Source organism: Mustelus asterias, chromosome 14 (genome assembly GCF_964213995.1).
Source record: "Mustelus asterias chromosome 14, sMusAst1.hap1.1, whole genome shotgun sequence".
NCBI classification, from domain to species: Eukaryota; Metazoa; Chordata; class Chondrichthyes; order Carcharhiniformes; family Triakidae; genus Mustelus; species Mustelus asterias.
In genome coordinates, this window is record NC_135814.1 from 52287909 (window position 1) to 52304906 (window position 16998).

The following is a 16998-nucleotide window of genomic DNA, read 5'->3' on the forward strand; positions in this document are numbered from 1 at the left end:
ACCAGGATGCTGCCTGGTTTGGAGTGTCGGTCTTATGAGGAAAGGTTGAGGGAGCTGGGGCTGTTCTCTCTGGAGCGGAGGAGATTAAGGGGAGACTTAATAGAGGTTTATAAAATGATGAAGGGGATAGATCGAGTGAACGTTCAAAGACTATTTCCTCGGGTGGATGGAGCTATTACAAGGGGGCATAACTATAGGGTTCATGGTGGGAGATATAGGAAGGATATCAGAGGTAGGTTCTTCACGCAGAGAGTGGTTGGGGTGTGGAATGGACTGCCTGCAGTGATAGTGGAGTCAGACACTTTAGGAACATTTAAGCGGTTATTGGATAGGCACATGGAGCACACCAGGATGGTAGGGAGTGGGATAGCTTGATCTTGGTTTCAGATGAAGGTCGGCACAACATCGTGGGCCGAAGGGCCTGTTCTGTGCTGTACTGTTCTATGTTCTATGTTCAAGCTGACAAGGCAGGGCCTACACTCCTATCTTGGGCCCGATCTACATGAGCCAAGCTGATTGGAGGAGGGGGAGGTTGTTCCACAGGAGCAGGCTGAGAGTAAGGGAGTGTGTTCCTGCATGTGATTTATTTATTTTTCAGTTAAATTTGTGTTAAAAATCGGAGGGTTTTTTTTGCAAAACAGGAAGTAGGCCCAGGAGAAGCCTGGGAAGGTTTTTGGAGGGTTTAAAAGCAGGCCGCACTTTTGAGCGGGCAGTGGAGTGAGTGGGAAGTAAAGTGAGAGCTGACGGGCTTTGGCTCATCGGGCTTCGGCGTAAACAGGCAGAGGAGGGGTAGGTTTAGACAGTTTTTTCCCCCTGTGTCATTGGAAGAAAGGGGGAATTATGATTGTGAGGCCAGTTTGTTGTTCACAGTGTCTGATGTGGGAGGTCCTGGAGTCTCCTAGCCTCCCGGACGTCCATATCTGCGCCAGGTGCGTCGAGCTGCAGCTCTTAAGGGACAGCGTTGGGGAACTGGAACTGCAGCTCAATGACCTTCGTCTGGTTAGGGAGAATGAGGAGGTGATAGATAGGAGTTACAGGCAGGTGGTCACACCAGGGCCACGAGAGACAGACAGGTGGGTCACGGTTAGGAAGGGGAAAGGTCAGGTACTAGAGAGTACCCCAGTGGCTGTGCCCCTTAAAAATAAGTACTGTTGGGGGGAGCAGCCTACCTGGGGGAAGCAACAATGGCCGTGCCTCCAGCGCAGGCTCCGGCCCGGCAGCTCAGAAGGGGAGGGAAAGGGAGGATGAGCAAACTGACCACAGCACCAAGGTACAGGGAGCCATCCAAGTGGGGGGAGAAACAAAAAATGTTGTAGTAATTGGGGATAGTACACTTTTGGATGCTGTTGGGGGGGTGGGGGGGGGGGCGGAGGAACTTAGCAGGGGTAAGCCATGGTGTACAGGTCACTGGCTCAGAGTCTGTCCTTGTGGCTCAGAAGGGGAGTGGGGAGAGGAGTAGAGGATTAGTCATTGGGGACTCCATAGTTAAAGGGACGGATAGGAGATTCTGCGGGAACGAGAGAGACTCGCGGTTGGTGTGTTGCCTCCCAGGAGCCAGAGTCCGTGATGTCTCAGATCGTGTTTTCGAGATCCTTAAGGGGGAGGGGGACCAGCCCCAAGTTGTGGTTCACATAGGCACTCAAGACATTGGTAGGAAAAGGGATGGGGATGTAAGGCAGAAATTCAGGGAGTTAGGGTGGAAGCTTAGGGCTAGAACAAACAAAGTTGTTATCTCTGGTTTGTTATCCGTGCCACGTGATAGTGAGGAGAGGAATAGGGAGAGAGAGCAGTTGAACACGTGGTTACAGGGATGGTGCAGGAAGGAGGGATTCAGATACCTGGACAATTGGGGTTCTTTCTGGGGTAGGTGGGACCTCTACAAACAGGATGGTCTGCACTTGAACCAGAGGGGTACCAATATCTTGGGAGGGAAATTTGCTAATGCTCTTCGGGAGGGTTTAAACTAATTCAGCAGGGGGGTGGGTACCTGAATTGTAGCTCCGGTGTACAGGAGGTTGAGAGTAGTGAGATCATGGATGAGGTTTCAGAGTCGCAGGAGTGTACTGGCAGGCAGGAAGGCGGTTTGAAGTGTGTATACTTCAACGCCAGGAGCATCCGGAATAAGGTGGGTGAGCTTGCAGCATGGGTTGGTACCTGGGATTTCGATGTTGTGGCCATCTCGGAGACATGGATAGAGCACGGACAGGAATGGCTGTTGCAGGTTCCGGGGTTTAGATGTTTCAGTAAGTGCAGGGAAGGTGGTAAAAGAGGGGGAGGTGTGGCATTGTTAGTCAAGGAAAGTATTACGGTGGCAGAAAGGACATTTGATGATGACTCGTCTACTGAGGTAGTTTGGGCTGAGGTTAGAAACAGGAAAGGAGAGGTCACCCTGTTGGGAGTTTTTTATAGACCTCCGAAAAGTTCCAGAGATGTAGAGGAAAAGATTGCAAAGATGATTCTGGATAGGAGCGAAAGTAACAGGGTAGTTGTACTGGGGGACTTTAACTTTACAAATATTGACTGGAAAAGCTATAGTTCGAGTACTTTAGAGGGGTCGGTTTTTGTCCAGTGTGTGCAGGAAGGCTTCCTGATGCAGTATGTAGATCGACCAACAAGAGGCAAGGCCACATTGGATTTGGTACTGGGTAATGAACCAGGCCAGGTGTTAGATTTGGAGGTAGGTGAGCACTTTGGTGACAGTGACCACAATTCGATTACGTTTACTTTAGCAATGGAAAAGGATAGATATATACCAAAGGGCAAGAGTTATAGCTGGGGGAAAGGAAATTATGATGCGATTAGGCGAGATTTAGCTGGCATAGGTTGGGGAAAGAAACTGCAGGGGATGGGCACAATTGTAATGTGGAACTTGTTCAAGGAACAGCTACTACGCGTCCTTGATAAATATGTACCTGTCAGGCAGGGAGGAAGCAGACGTGTGAGGGAACCGTGGATTACTAAGGAGGTTGAATCTCTTGTGAAGAGGAAGAAGGAGACTTATGTTAAGATGAGACGTGAAGGCTCAGTTAGGGCGCTTGAGAGTTACAAGTTAGCCAGGAAGGACCTAAAGAAAGAGTTAAGAAGAGCCAGGAGTGGACATGAGAAGTCTTTGGCGGGTAGGATCAAGGAAAACCCTAAAGCTTTCTATAGGTATGTCAGGAGTAAAAGAATGACTAGGGTAAGATTAGGGCCAGTCAAGGACAGGAGTGGGAAGTTGTGCGTGGAGTCTGAAGAGATAGGAGAGGCACTAAATGAATATTTTTCGTTGGTATTCACACTGGAGAGGGACAGTGTTGTTGAGGGGAGTACTGAGATGCAGGCTGTTGGACTGGATGGGATTGATGTTCATAAAAAGGTGTTAGCAATTCTGGAAAGGGTAAAAATAGATAAGTCCCCTGGGCCAGATGGGATTTATCCTAGGATTCTCTGGGAGGCTAGAGAGGAGATTGCAGAGCCTTTGGCTTTGATCTTTGTGTCGTCATTGTCTACAGGAATAGTGCCAGAAGACTGGAGGATAGCAAATGTTGTCCCCTTGTTCAAGAAAGGGAGTAGGGACAACCCTGGTAATTATAGACCGGTGAGCCTTACTTCTGTTGTGGGCAAAGTATTGGAAAGGATTATAAGAGATAGGATTTATAATCACCTAGAAAGGAATAATTTGATTAGGGATAGTCAGCACGGTTTTGTGAAGGGTAGGTCGTGCCTCACAAACCTTATTGAGTTCTTTGAGAAGGTGACCAAAGAGGTGGATGAGGGTAAAGCGGTTGATGTGGTGTATATGGATTTCAGCAAAGCGTTTGATAAGGTTCCCCATGGTAAGCTTTTACAGAAAATACAGACACATGGGATCGAGGGTGATTTAGTGGTTTGGATCAGGAATTGGCTAGCTGTAAGAAAACAAAGGGTGGTGGTTGATGGGAAATATTCATCCTGGAGTTCAGTTACTAGTGGTGTACCGCAAGGATCTGTTTTGGGGCCACTGCTGTTTGTCATTTTTATTAATGACTTGGATGAGGGCGTGGAAGGATGGATTAGTAAATTTGCGGATGACACTAAAGTCGGTGGAGTTGTAGACAGTGCGGAGGGAAGTGGCAGGTTACAGAGGGACATAGATAAGCTGCAGAGCTGGGCTGAGAGGTGGCAAATGGAGTTTAATGCGGAAAAGTGTGAGGTGATTCACTTTGGAAGGAGTAACAGGAATACAGAGTACTGGGCTAATGGTAAGATACTTGGTAGTGTGGATGAACAGAGGGATCTGGGTGTCCATGTGCATAGATCCCTGAAAGTTGGCACCCAGGTTGATAGGGTTGTTAAGAAGGCGTACGGTGTGTTAGCTTTTATTGGTAGAGGGATTGAGTTTCGGAGCCAGGAGGTCATGCTGCAACTGTACAAAACTCTGGTGCGGCCGCATTTGGAGTATTGGGTACAGTTCTGGTTGCCGTATTATAGGAAAGATGTGGAAGTGTTGGAAAGGGTGCAGAGGAGATTTACCAGGATGTTGCCTGGTATGGTGGGAAAATCGTATGAGGAAAGGCTGAGGGGCTTGAGGTTGTTTTCGTTAGAGAGAAGAAGGTTAAGAGGTGACTTAATAGAGGCATACAAGATGATCAGAGGGTTAGATAGGGTGGATAGTGAGAGCCTTTTTCCTCGGATGGTGCACGAGGGGACATAGCTTTAAATTGAGGGGTGAGAGATATAGGACAGATGTTAGAGGTAGGCTCTTCACTCAGAGAGTAGTAAGGGCGTGGAATGCCCTGCCTGCAGCAGTGGTGGACTCGTCAACGTTGAGAGCGTTCAAATGGTTATTGGATAAACATATGGATGATATTGGAATAGTGTAGATTAGAGGGGCTTTAGATTGGTACCACTGGTCAGCGCAACATCTAGGGCCGAAGGGCCTGTACTGCGCTGTAATGTTCTATGTTCTATATTTCCTCCTCCAAGGCTTGATCTCATTTGCATCTTAGCCAAAAGGCCGAGATGCTGCTTTTAAAAATTGCTTCATATGAATATGAAGCTTAAATGTAACCTAATGACCTTGACCAAGCGCAGCATCCAATCCATACTACACTTGATCTTAGCCAAAAGGCCGAGAAGCGATAAAGAGTCAATTTGTTTTTAATATACTTTTCCAATTCAATCAAATCAAGTCCAATTCAGAGTCTCAACAAGTTGAGACATTTCCGATCCAGGCTGACAAGACAGGGCAAGCGACCAAATTACCCTGTCCTGGGCCTGATCTACATCAGCCAAGCTGATTGGAGGAGGGGGCGGTTTCCTCCTCCAAGGCTTGATCTCATTTGCATCTTAGCCAAAAGGCCAAGATGCCGCTTTTAAAAATTGCTTCATATGAAACATATGAAGCTTCAATGTAACCTAATGACCTCAACCAAGTGCAGCATCCTCTCCATACTACACTTGATCTTAGCCAAAAGGCCGAGAAGCGATAAAGAGTCAATTACTGTAATAAGGAGTGATGATATGTTGGAAGGGTCTTCAGATGAGGCTTTGTGGATAGAACTTAGGAATATAAAGGGAGCAGCCACATTACTGCAAGTGTATTATAAGCCCCCAAAGTGTCAGCGGGAAATAGAGGAGCAAATATGCAGACAGTTAATAGAGGCGTGTAAGAGTAATGATAGGGTAATTATAATAGGGGATTTCAACTTTTCCAACATAAATTGGGATAGTCAAGGCCCAACAAGGGATAGCGCAGCTGGATCTGATCCTGGGGAATGAAGCTGGGCAATGTGGCAGTGGGGAAGCATTTTAGCAATAGTGACCACAACACGGTGGGTTCAAATTTGCTATGGACAAGGAGAAAGATTGCCTGCAAAAGGTGGCTTTGGATTGGGGGAAAGGCAGATTTTATTAAAATAAGGCAGGATCTGGCCAAAGTTGACTGGGAACTGCTCCTTGCGTATAAGTCTATGGCGGGGCAGTGGGGGGCATTCAAAAAGGAGCAGGGGAGAGTACGGGTCCAACATGTATCCTTTAGGGGGAAATGTAGGAATAATAAATTCAGGGAACCCTGGATGTCAAGTATAATTCAAAACTGGATGAGGAAGAAGAAAAACACTTTTAGCATGTCCACAGGCGCAATTCAGTTGCAGCCCTACAGGAATATAGGAAGCGCAAGAGAGAACTTAAGAAAGCAATTAGAAGAGAAAAAAGGGGCATGAAAAAGGTCTTGCGATCAGGATTAGGGAAAATTTCAAGATATTTTGTTAATACATTAAGGGCAAAAGGTTAACCAGGAAAAGAGGAGGACCCATTAGAGACCAAGGAGGCAATCTGTGTGTGAAGCCAGAGGACATTGAAGGATATTAAATAAATACTACTCATTGGTCTTCACTTCAGAAAAGGAGAACGTAGGGACAGAATTCAGGAAAAGGGACAACGAGGAACTTGCACAGTTTGACATAGGAAATGAGGAGGTTTCAGAGGCTCAGACGGGCTTAAAAGTGGACAAATTCCCAGGCCCAGCGCGTTTGGGTACACTGAGGGAGAATTTAGCATGGCCAATGCACCTAACCTGCACGCCTTTCAGACTGTGGGAGAAAACCGACGCAGACATGAGGAGAATGTGCAGACTCCGCACAGACAGTGACTCAAGCCGGGAATTGAACCTGGCGCTCTGAGGCAGCAGTGCTAACCACTGTGCTGCTCATTGCATCCCAGGCTGCTGTGGGATGTGAGGCAGGAAATTGCAGGGGCTCTGACACAAATTTTTAATTCCTCTCTGGCTACAGGGGAAGTTATGATGTGGAGATGCCGGCGTAAACACAGTAAGAAGTTTAACAACACCAGGTTAAAGTCCAACAGGTTTATTTGGTAGCAAAAGCCACAAGCTTTCGGAGCCTTAAGCTCCTTCTAAGCTCCCACTCACCTGAAGAAGGAGCTTAAGGCTCCGAAAGCTTGTGGCTTTTGCTTCCAAATAAACCTGTTGGACTTTAACCTGGTGTTGTTAAACTTCTTACAGGGGAAGTGTCAGAGGACAAGAGGACGGCTAATGTGGTTCCACTTTTCAAGAAGGACGGTAGAGATGAACCAGGAAATTACAGACCGGTGAGTCTCACGTCAGTGATAGGGAAACTATTGGAGAAAATTCTGAAGGAGAGAATTAATCTCCACTTGGAGATTATTATGGATAGTCAGCATAGCTTTGTTAGAGGGAGGTCATGCCTAACAAATTTGATAGAAGTTTTTGAAAATGTGAACGAGTGTATGGATGAGGGAAGTGCAGTTGATGCAATTTATATGGTCTTTAGCAAAGCCTTTAACAAGGTCCCATATGGGAGACTGATTGAGAAGGTTGAAGCCGATGGAATTCAAGGAAATTTGGCAAGATGGATCCGAAACTGGATTAGTAATAGGACACCAAAGGGCTGCTGTAGAAAGATGTTTGAGTGACTGGAGGCCCAGTGGCGTACCGCAAGGTTCAGTGCTGGGAGCCTCATTGTTTGTTATATACATAAATGATATTGATGATAATGTGGGTGGAATGATAAGCAAGTTTGCAGATGACACCATGGTTGGTAGGGTGGTTAACAGTGCAGAAGAAGGTCATAGGTTACAGGAAGATATAGATAGGTTCATCAGATGGGCAGAGCAGTGGCAGGTGGTATTTCATTCTGATAAGTGCGTGGTGATGCACTTCGGAAGAAGTAACAGGACAAGGGAGTACTTAATGAATGGCAGGACACGAGGAAGCTCAGAGGAACAGATGGATCTTGGGGACTTATTCACAGATCCCTGAAGGCGGCAGAGCAGGTGAATAGGATAGTTAAGAAGGTACATGAGACACTTGCTTTTATCAGTCATGGCATACAGTACAAAAACAAGGAGGTAATGCTGGAGCTGTACAGAACATTAATTCGGCCACAACTGGAGTACGGTGTGCAGTTCTGGTCACTTCACTATAGGAAGGCTATAATTGCACTGAAGGGGGTACAAAGGAGATTCATCAGGTTGTTACCTAAAATGGAGTATTTGAACTATAAGGAGAGACTGGATAGGCTTTGATTGATGTCTCTTGAGCAGAGATCGCTGCGGGGGGGGGGGGGGGGGGGGGGGGGGGCGGGGGGGGGGGGGGGGGGGGGGGGGGGGGGACACGATTTATTTATAACGTTTATTAGTCACAAGTAGGCTTACATTAACATTGCAATTAAGTCACTTTGAAAATCCCCTAGTTGCCACATTCAGGTGCCTGTTGGGTACACGGAGGGAAAATTTAGCATGGCAAAAATGTCTTTCGGACTGTGGGTGTGGAAACCAGAGCACCCGGAGGAAATCCACACAGACATGGGGACAATGTACAGACTCCGCACAGACAGTGACCCAAGCCAGGAATCAAACCCGGGTCCCTGGCACTGTGAGGCAGCAGTGCTAACCGCTGTGCCACCGTGCCACCCAATTGGCGTGTATAAGATTATGAGGGGTATGAACAGGGTGAATAGGAAGCAGCTGTTCCCCTTGGTTGAGGGGTCAATCACGAGGGGGCATAGTTTTAGGGTAAGGGGCAGGAGACTCAGAGAGGATTTGAGAAAACATTTTTTCACAGAGGGTGGTGGGAATCTGGAATCCACTGCCGGAGAAGGTAATGGAGGCCAGAAATCTTGCAACCTTTAGAAAACATCTGAAACATCATAACATTCAGGGATATGAGACAAGTGCTGGAAAATGGGATTAGTGCGACTTCAGTGGTAGTCAATGTCGGTGCAGATTCAATGGCCGAAGGGTCTTTTCAGTGCTGTATGACTCTATAACTCTAAATGATTAAACATTTATTTTAAATACTGCAACAGGTTCAAGCCAGAAGTCAGTTTATCAATAGCAAACATCAATAGCATTTCAATCAAGTCGGGATTGATGTACTCAAAATAACTCCAAATTCAAAAGTATAAATTTGATAACCTCTTTAGAATTAATAAATGGTATATTAATCTATTATTTTCAGACACTCTGTGGACACCGAGGGCTATGTTCTGATGTCTCTACTGGCCCATGCTACTTGGCAACCTTAGTGCTGACTCAAGATTACTCTCCATCTTCTACTCATACTCTACATTTCTCAAACATTAAGAACTTCTGGACTCTGACTTCTATGCAGATCCTGAAATATTCTATAATGTTCTAATCTTTGCTGAATGTTTAAACTTTATCCCATCGCGTCTCCAGTGTATATTCCAGACTTGTCATCTGACTCTCTATCACCGACATCCTTGCTCAGTCTGTGCACCTTACCTCTTCACATCAGCAACTAACTTTCATATTGTGATGTCCTAACTGTGTTAGGGGGTGTGGGTCTTGACAGAAAGAAACGGCATGGGCAAATACACAACAGTTTTTATTGAAAGAGATGTTCTCTGCATTGCAGAATATAAACTGAAAGTAAAACAGCAGCCTGTGGCATTACCTTAATGACATAACCATCAAATCATGTGATCAGCTTTCAAAAGCCACTTGCAATCCTTTTAAATATAACATCTCTTCCCCTTTACCTCTGTGGTCATGACAACAAATTACTACGATGCTATACAATAATTTCAATAATACTCTAGACACTATTATGCATCACTCATCATTATACACAGTCAATTAGTAAATCCATCAAGAGGAAGTCTAGTCCTCTTTGGTTGTCTACAACGCTCTGGAATTTGGCTATCCTTGACTTCAGAAATATGATTTGGAATTTCAGTAGATATTGCTTCTCTTGAAACTAATTCTGTATCATTCTCATGTGGTATAGTAGCTAAGACACATCACCAGGCAACTCAGATTCAACAAAGTCTTCCGTAATAGTATTCGCAATATGAGGGACTAAAGAAGTTGGTACTTCTAGAGATGATTCTGAAACAGCATTTTGAGATGACAAAAATTGGCGTGGCGTTGCCAAACTAGTTCATTTTTGGTTTGAACTGTAACAAAGAACAAAGAATAAAGAACAATACAGCACAGGAACAGGCCCTTCGGCTCTCCAAGCCTATGCCGCTCCCTGGTCCAAACTAGACCATTCTTTTGTATCCCTCCATTCCCACTCCGTTCATGTGGCTATCTAGATAAGTCTTAAACGTTCCCAGTGTGTCCGCCTCCACCACCTTGCCCGGCAGCGCATTCCAGGCCCCCACCACCCTCTGTGTAAAATACGTCCTTCTGATGTCCGTGTTAAACCTCCCCCCCCTCACATTGAACCTATGACCCCTCGTGAACGTCACCACCGACCTGGGAAAAAGCTTCCCACCGTTCACCCTATCTATGCCTTTCATAATTTTATACACCTCTATTAGGTCACCCCTCATCCTCCGTCTTTCCAGCGAGAACAACCCCAGTTTACCCAATCTCTCCTCATAACTAAGCCCTTCCATACCAGGCAACATCCTGGTAAACCTCCTCTGCACTCTCTCTAAAGCCTCCACGTCCTTCTGGTAGTGTGGCGACCAGAACTGGGCGCAGTATTCCAAATGCAAGAAATTGGAAGAAATGTAAGAAATCGGACCTGATGACGAACATGATAACAAACCTTGCTCTCCTGAAACTTTTAAAGAATGTTTCGAGGATTGTACGAATCTCTCAGCTAATCCATTGGTTGATAGATATTAAGGTGCAGATTTTATATGCTGAATGCTATTTACTTTAAGATAATCCTCAAACTCTTGTGATGTAAACTGCTCTTAAAGCAACCTGCAACCCTTTTAAATATATAACACATATTCTCCTGAATTATTACTTCCAGCTCCCTCAACACCCTGACCCAGTTTGCTACTTACTGAACTCGTTCTGTTTCACTGTCTCAAGCTCTCATTGCTCCTGAAGAGACTGACTGTTTCTTTTCTCTTTTAATCAGTATCAACCTGCCCACGGATTTATACCATTGCCCCATTTTCCTTTTTCAGCAATTCTCCTGCCCACTTCTCCACCAACAATTCCTCTTCCTTCTTTAACTCCAACTTACCTCATACCACCTAAGGATTCTCCTTCAATCCTCATTGGTCTATGCCATCCTCTTCCTTTACAATGACCTATAAAAGTTCACCAGCACATCCTCCACAATTTCATCCTGAGCTTAACCAAAATGTGCCGCACAGATGCCAGCTCTCTTTTCTTCACCATCACCATTTAGAGCTTCATGATTCACCACAGATTTTATATGCTGAATGTTATTTACTTTAAGATAATCCTCAAACTCTTGTGATGTAAACTGCTCTTAAAGCAACCTCCGGGGGAAATCTGTGACGACAGGGGGTCCGGGACTTGTACTCGCTGCCTGTCTGGCTCCCGCGGTGATTCTTCTCCCTCCCCCGCCTCCCCCACTCCTTCCCGGTATCGACCGTGGCGCAGACGGTCACACTTTAAGGTGATGGGTTCGAATCCCGCTCTAAAGATTTTTTTTTCATTAATGTCACAAGTTGGCTGACATTGACACTGCAATGAAGTTACCGTGAAATTCCCCTAGTCGCTACACTGTTCGGGTTACACTGAGGGAGAATTTAGCATGGCCAATCCACCCTAACCAGCACATCTTTGGAGTGTGGGGGGAAACCGGAGCACCCGGAGGAAACCCACGCAGACACGGGGAGAACGTGCAGACTCCACACAGACAGTGACCTGAGCCGGGAATCGATGCCAGGTCCCTGGCGCTGTGAGGCAACGGTGCTAACCCAGTCTGCCGTTGTGCTGCCAAGGCAACAGAACCCACCTTCGGCCTAACTCTCAGGTTCGACGCCGTCAGTGTCTCGTGTTGAGGCCCAGAACAGGGTAGGGGCGGGGTTTCCCTGACAGACATTGGTAAACCAGTGACCCAAGTCGAGAATCGAACCCGGGTCCCTGACGCAGTGAGGCAGTGGTGCTGACCAGGTTTAGCGTGTCGTGCCTGTACTGAAGGAGTGACGCACTGTTGCAGGGGCCGTCTCTCGGACCGGGCCACGTGGCTTTTAACCAATTCTATGGGGCCCCAGTCCCCTCTACCTCCTCCCCACCGTCTATTTATATAGAAAGATAGGAGGCCATTCAGCCCTTCGAGCCTCTTCCACCATTCATCACGATCGTGGCTCATCGTCCAACTCAATAGCCTAATTCTGCTTTCTCCCCATAACCTTTGATCCCATTCGCCCCAAGTGCTGTATCCAGCCCCCTCTTGAATACATTCGATGTTTTGGCACTGTGAACATACTTTTGTAATGCATACATTCTTTGTCCTGCCCACTGCAATGGTAATGAAGCACCCATCCCAAATTTCACTTTGGTCTCTTCCCTACTTCTCAGGTTGTTTCTCTACATTCAAACAGCTCAACCTCATCCATCCCTCTTTATGCTGTATTCCTATCTACCACCATTTGCCTGATCTGTCGAATAGTCCACCCTCCTCCTGAGCACAATCTCTGCATCCCTTAAGTTCAGAACTTCCTAATTCCTGGAACCTATCCATGCCACACCACACCTATTTCCTATCCCTCCTTACTTTTTTCGACATCACGCTCACTTCACATCCATTTCATCTCATCATTACAGGGCGAGACCTTCACAAACTCTACTGCCAGTATGGTTCTTTCAGATTACTTCTTATTTTTCCCATGTAGTGCCCAAGGCTGTCCAAGTTGCTCAAGTATTACGTATCACCCTCTCGCACATACACTACCCAACTATTTGATATTTCTGTTCATCTCAACTGTCTAATACTTCTGCAACAACAATTTCTTCAAATGGAAATGTCACTGTGTAGGTAACCAAACAGTTCTTCTGTGTGTTACATCATAGGAGATACCTAGAAGAGGCAACTGATCTCCGTGGTCCAGTTTTCTTTCTAAAAGAGCAATGATTCAGGAGTATCACTCAAAGAAACAGTGGTGATGCTTTTCTTGCATATGGTTGAGATAATGAGTCAAATACTAAAGAGTCAACTACCTACATATGCAGTGCATTGTAAGAAGCTCTTTATGATCTGCAGAACATCTTGGAAGCGGCCTGGATGGCTTCTGCCATATTAGGACACCAGATCAGTTTCTACAAACGTGAGTGGCTTCATTACCTAGCAGTGCTACTTTGAAAACCTTGAACAAGACACTTTCACAAGACTGGCAAGACATGGAGTTTGTTCTAATTGCTTTACACTGATATCACCCTATAGCTACTCTGAGCCTGTTTAGTTTGGTGTGGACTGCAATTTGTCGGAGCAAATGTCACTGGTTGATTTTCAGCTTGCACCCAAAACCAGAATGAAGTTGAAGGAGCAGAAATGGTGCATACCCAAAGCCAACCTTGGGTGGTCCAAACTATTGTAACATTCTGGTCTGATTTAAGTGGTACCAGCAAGCTGAGGGTGCAAACCTCCACTTTTTTTGTGGAACCAGGAGGAGCACTATTGTTTTTCCATAGTTTTCTAAAATACTATCAAAAATATTATGGGCTATTTCTTGACTGACTAACCATTGCTTCTTTTAGGACCCTTAGTCAAGCCACATATGCCTGGAATAAATGGACAGAGGATGCACAGTGCATACTTCGCCCATTTATGCTAAAAATGTAAATAAGGTCCGACAGCTAGCACAGGAACCAGATTTGCAGAGTCATCAGGTGTGCCGTGCACCTATTCAAAGGCCTGCTTAAAAACTACATCATGCAGATTTTGAGCAATTGGACAGTTACGGAACCCTTGAGGTTTCAAGTGGTGGCATTGTTTTTCAAGTGAACACCAGGTGACTGCAAATTAAAAATTGTCCTTATGGTCTCTCGAGTGCAAGTGGGACGACTGCTTTAAGGTTCTTGCCAATATCCATACTAGAAAGCTTCGGACATGGGTCCAGCCACTGTTGCCTTTTATAAGAGAAATGGTGCCAATAGCTGGCTCCTATGGGTAGCTGCTTCTAATTGTGTCTATCCTAGGACCCCTTTCTAGGCTCCTAACAATGCTCTTTAAAACGTCCTCAGGCTTCTACCACATCTAAAAACTTTCCCAATTTCCATTTTCTTTTCCTCTTCCCTCATGAAATGACAGAGGTACTAAGGATACAGTTGCATCATCTTTTATTATGAAGATGTTCAACTATCAACAATAAAATGCATTATCCTTTTCTCCGTTGATTCTCAGCTGCTGTAAAAGAGCAGTTGTCTTTGTTTTGACGTACTACATAAGTTTTTTTATTTCCGCATGTGGGAATTTGACTGCAGGGATAATGAACAACAAAGCCACAAATTGATTACGGTGGTCATGTTGACTCAGTATTCATATTGTAAATTACTGACTGGGCTCATTTGTGCTATTTATACAATGGCCTTGATTTGCTTCCCAATTACCATACTTTGGGATTATGATTTGAGGGTCAGTGGAATTAGCATGAAGCTATCTTACTGGATTGAGAATTGGCTGCATGCCAGGCAGAAAACTATCAATGGCCATGGACCTGCCTGAATACTTGATGTCCCATAGGGTTCTGTATTAGAGCTGCTGAAGAATACTATTTATTAACGATCCAGACATAGGTGTTAGGAATATGATATGCAAGTTTGTAAATGATACCAAGATTTGCGCAAGTGTTTGGACATTAGAAACTATTACAAGCAGAACTAGATATGGTGAGGGGATGGACCCATGTTTGGCAAATAGTATACAATGCAGACAAGAACAGTGTTATGGAGATGGGCAGGACTAATGCTAAATATACATACACCTTTCATGAAATGTAATGGAAGAAAAAGGGTAGGACAGAATTAAAAGTGGGATTTGATGGATAATGAGCACGATAATGGTGATAAAAAGAGATATTTAACGGGATTCTAAGAGAAGTAGGAAAAAAATAAAAACACACTTTAAGTGGTAGCTATGGATGTAGGAATAAAGTTTTTTTTTTTAAAAGGAAGAAATAAGATGTACATTAATGGACATTTGTAAACCCACAACACTTTTTTGAATTTGGGACAATTCTGACATAGGAGAATGTGTGGTTTGCAAGCTACCTTAAAAATGATGCTATTTAAGACAAAGAACAAGCAATCAAAATAGGTTACTGCCTGGAATCAAATAGAAAGATTTGATTTCTGTTTTAAAGATATTATGAAGCAAACTGAATAGAATTAAGTAATTGAGAAGATAGAGACTGGAATTTAAATAGCAAAAAAGAACTGGAATATTGAGTGCAATCCAATTAATAGGAATATTTCGACTTGGCTCTGATATTGGCGAATGAAATAATACTAGATGGGGAGTGCAACTTCAATTAGACTGATCAGGTAACCCAATTTACAGGAAGAGCTTTGAAAGAAGTTTGTCGGATGTTAGATATAAAACAAAGGTTTCATATACCATACCATCCCCAGAGCTCAGGAATGGTACACTCAGGAACCAGACATTGAAGAATAGCTTAGCTAAAGCTATTTTACAAGGAGGAAACAATTGGGTACGAGCTTTGCCTGTAATATTGCTGCGACAGAGAGCTACTTCTGCTCGAGGAACAGGACTAACCCCTTTTGAATGAATGACTGGAAGAGCAATACGCCTCCCAGAGGAGGCAATATCAGGAGGAGGAGAACTCCCAGGGAGCAGTATTCCAATGTATGAGGGATTTGGTAGACTACCTGCATGCTCTGAAAAATTAGGTAATCACGCAACAGCAGCATAGAGACTGGATGAAAATGGCAAGAGAAAATATTCCTAAATTACCCACACCAGGGCATATAGTAATGGTGAATCTTATGACAGACAAGAAAGGGTTAGGTGTTTGATGGGAGGGACCCTATGAAGTGGTTGTCACAGGACAAACATGTGCCCTAACCAATGAGAAGCACAGTCCACAGTGGCGGTACTGAACACAGTTGAAACCGTATCCCAATGAGTAATCCTGTAATTATAAAGCTGCCCCAGTGGATGAACGATCCTTTAGAAGAAAGGGTTATTATGGCCTTTGCGGCCGCCATGGTGATAATAGGAATGATTTGGATTTGCAGACGAGCCATTAGACTGGGCTAGATCATGGGACAAAGAAACCAGGAGGATATTAGAAGAGAGGAGATAGAAATGATTCGATTGATAAGATACTAACTTAAAGCCGATAGGCATTCTGTTTATACTTACAGGATACAAAGAAAGGCAAACAGAACAAGACTACAACAGACAGATCCTTTGGACAACACCGGGCATTTGGCATGTAATTGAGTGTAACGTGGTTGCTATGCAGATCTGTAAATAATAATTCACTTACCTGACATTGACCAACAGCTGGGGATTTAAAAGAGAACTGTAGGAACTGTCGATAGATAGTGAATTGTCAAAATGATTACATGTTATTTCTATTCTTTTAATATTGAGTTTACTGATTTTTAACTCAGATAGGAGCAGCACCTAGGGTCATTCAAAGTTCCCCTCAGGAACTGCATGTCAACACTTGATTACAGTAAACATGACAGGATCAAATTTTAATCTTGTGCAGGTAGACTAGGCCATATGAAGGTATACACCTGTCTATAACTTATCAAACCCAGTGCCTAGTTTAATCCTGAAACAAATGATACCGAAGCCAAAAGGGAAAAATTGTGCTGAGAATAAGGAAGGCCCTGGGAGTAACTTAGGCATAAGTGAATGTTACCACACTGTAAAATGGACCAGCTGACTATGCCCGAGTCCACCTCGTAATGCTCAACCTTGCAATATCTCTTATTGCTTTAAGGATGGCAACATTTACCCGACTTGCAACAATATATATTGGATTTGTGGGGAAAGGGCATTTCCTTGGCTCCCTCTCGATTGGAAGGGATCATGTTACCTTGGATATGTAGTCTCATATGTATGTCATGCTCTTCATCTTCCTTCTTTGACGAGACATCCACATGCTATTATGCAAATAGAACGCTATTATGGTATGATGGTCCCTTAGTTTGGAATCGGGAAGTTGACACAAGAAAGTAATTATATAATCTCGATTCTGGAACAAATTGCCAATGATACAGCCAATGCCTTAACTAAAGTCAGTGATGAGATGGTTGTCATGTGCACTGTGATACTTGAGC

At 44.6% G+C, this 16998-nt stretch overlaps 1 protein-coding gene and 2 pseudogenes across 1 annotated transcript in view; all 3 read right to left on the reverse strand.

Annotated features, from left to right (window-relative positions):
- Positions 1-16998, reverse strand: part of myo3b (myosin IIIB) — a 548412-nt gene that overhangs the window by 245998 nt on the left and 285416 nt on the right. The window lies entirely within an intron of this gene.
- On the reverse strand, positions 4941-5101 carry LOC144504139 (U2 spliceosomal RNA; annotated as a pseudogene).
- LOC144504210 (U2 spliceosomal RNA) lies at positions 5285-5448 on the reverse strand (annotated as a pseudogene).